The sequence below is a fragment of the Mustela lutreola genome, chromosome 7, assembly GCF_030435805.1.
Source record: "Mustela lutreola isolate mMusLut2 chromosome 7, mMusLut2.pri, whole genome shotgun sequence".
Taxonomy (NCBI): Eukaryota; Metazoa; Chordata; class Mammalia; order Carnivora; family Mustelidae; genus Mustela; species Mustela lutreola.
The window spans coordinates 16,985,385-16,987,492 of NC_081296.1; the positions used below are offsets into that span (position 1 = coordinate 16,985,385).

General features: G+C 37.2%; 1 non-coding gene across 1 annotated transcript; it reads right to left on the bottom strand.

Moving 5' to 3' along the window:
• Window positions 1-1,440: 1,440 nt before the first annotated feature.
• On the bottom strand, window positions 1,441-1,547 carry LOC131837406 (U6 spliceosomal RNA). Its single transcript, XR_009356019.1, has one exon. It is a non-coding gene; the product is annotated as a U6 spliceosomal RNA (small nuclear RNA).
• Between the last annotated feature and the right edge of the window lie 561 nt (window positions 1,548-2,108).

The window sequence follows — 2,108 nt, forward strand, 5'->3', positions numbered from 1 at the left end:
CCTAGGAACCTCGCCAAAGGCAAGGGAAGCAAGGGCAAAAATGAACTATTGGGATTTCATCAGATCAAAAAGTTTTTGCACAGCAAAGGAAACAGTTAACAAAGCCAAAAGATAACTGTCAGAACGGGAGAAGATATTTGAAAATGACATACCAGATAAAGGGCCAGTATCCAAAATCTATAAAGAGCTTATCAAACTCAACACCCTAAGAACAAATAATCCAATGATGAAATGGGCAGGGGACATGAACAGACATTTCTGCAAAGAATACATCCAAATGGCCAACAGACACATGAAAAAATGCTCCACATCACTCGGCATCAGGGAAATACAAATCAAAACCAGAATGAGATACCACCTCACACCTTTCAGAATGGCTAAAATGAACAAGTCAATCAATGACAGATGCTGGCGAGGATGTGGAGAAAGGGGAACCTTCCTACACTGTACGTGGGAATGCAAGCTGGTGCAACCACTCTGGAAAACAGCGTGGAGGTGCCTCAAAAAGCTGAAAATAGAACTACCCTATGACCCAGTGATTGTATTACTGGGTATATACCCTAAAGATACAAACGTGGCATTCTGAAGGGGCACAAGCACCCACATATTTATAGCAGCAATATCCACAATAGTTCAACTATGGAAAGAACCTAAATGTCCTTCAACAGATGAATCAATAAATAAGATGTGGTATATATGTACAATTGAATACTAGGCAGCCATCAAAAGAAATGAAATTCTGCTATTTGTGATGACGTGGATGGAACTAGAGGGGACTATGCTTGGCGAAATAAATCAATCTGAGAATGAAAACTATCATATGATCTCCCTGATATGATGAAGTGGAGATGCAACATAGGTGGTTTGGGGGGTACGAAAAGAAAAATAAAAGAAGATGGGATTTGGAGGGACACAAACCATAAAAGACTGAATCTCACAGAAGAGACTGAGGGTTGTTGGGGGGAGGTGTGTTGGGAGAGGATGGTGGGGGTATGGACATTGGGGAGGATATGTGCTATGGTGAGTGCTGTGAAATGTGTAAACCTGGTGATTCACAGACCTGTACCCCTAGGGATAAAAACACATAATATGTTTATTAAAAAATTAAAAAATCCATTAAAAACACATATTACAATCCCAGAGCTAATCTCATATTCAATCAAAAAAGTTTGAAAGTTTTCCCCTTAAAGATCAGAAACAAGACAAGTGTGTCCACTTTTACTACTCTCATTTGACATAGTACTGGATGTCCTAGCCAGAAAAACCAGGAGCACAAAGAAATAAAAGACTCCAAAAAAAAGGAAGAAGTAAAATTTTCTTTTTTTGTAAAAAAATCCTAAAAACTTCACACAAAAAAATTTGAATAAACAAATTTAGTAAAGCTGCCAAATACAAGATCAATATATAAAAGACAAGAATTTTGTTTTGTTTTGTTTTGTTTTTAATATGGAATGCTTCCCAGTTTTTCATGTCATCCTTGTTCAGTGATCACGCTAATCTTCTCTGCATCATTCCAACTTTAGTATATGTGCTCCCAAAGTAAGCACAAGACAGGAGCATTTTAACACTCTAATGATGAACTATCTGAAAAAATAAAGAAAACAATCTAATTTACAATAGCATCAAAAATAGTAAAATCCTTAGGAAAAGATTTAACTAAGAAGATGAAAGATCTGTACCCCATAAAGTATGACATTGATAATGAAATGGAAGGAGATACAAATGGAAAGATAGCCCATATTTATGAAAGGAAAGAATTAACATTGTTAAAATGTCCATACTACCGATAACCATCTGTAAATTCAATTCCTATCATAAATCCAATGTTAGGGGTGCTTTGGTGGCTCAGTGGGTTAAGCCGCTGCCTTCAGCTCAGGTCATGATCCCAGGGTCCTGGGATCGAGCCCTGCATCAGGCTGTCTGCTCAGCAGGGAGCCTGCTTCCTCTTCTCTCTCTGCCTCCCTCTCCGCCTGCTTGTCATCTCTCTCTGTCAAATAAATAAATAAATAATCTTTTTAAAAAATCCAATATTATTTTTTTACAGAAGTAAGTAAAGAATCCTAAAATTTATATGAGACCATAAAAGACAACAAATAATCAAAGCAGTT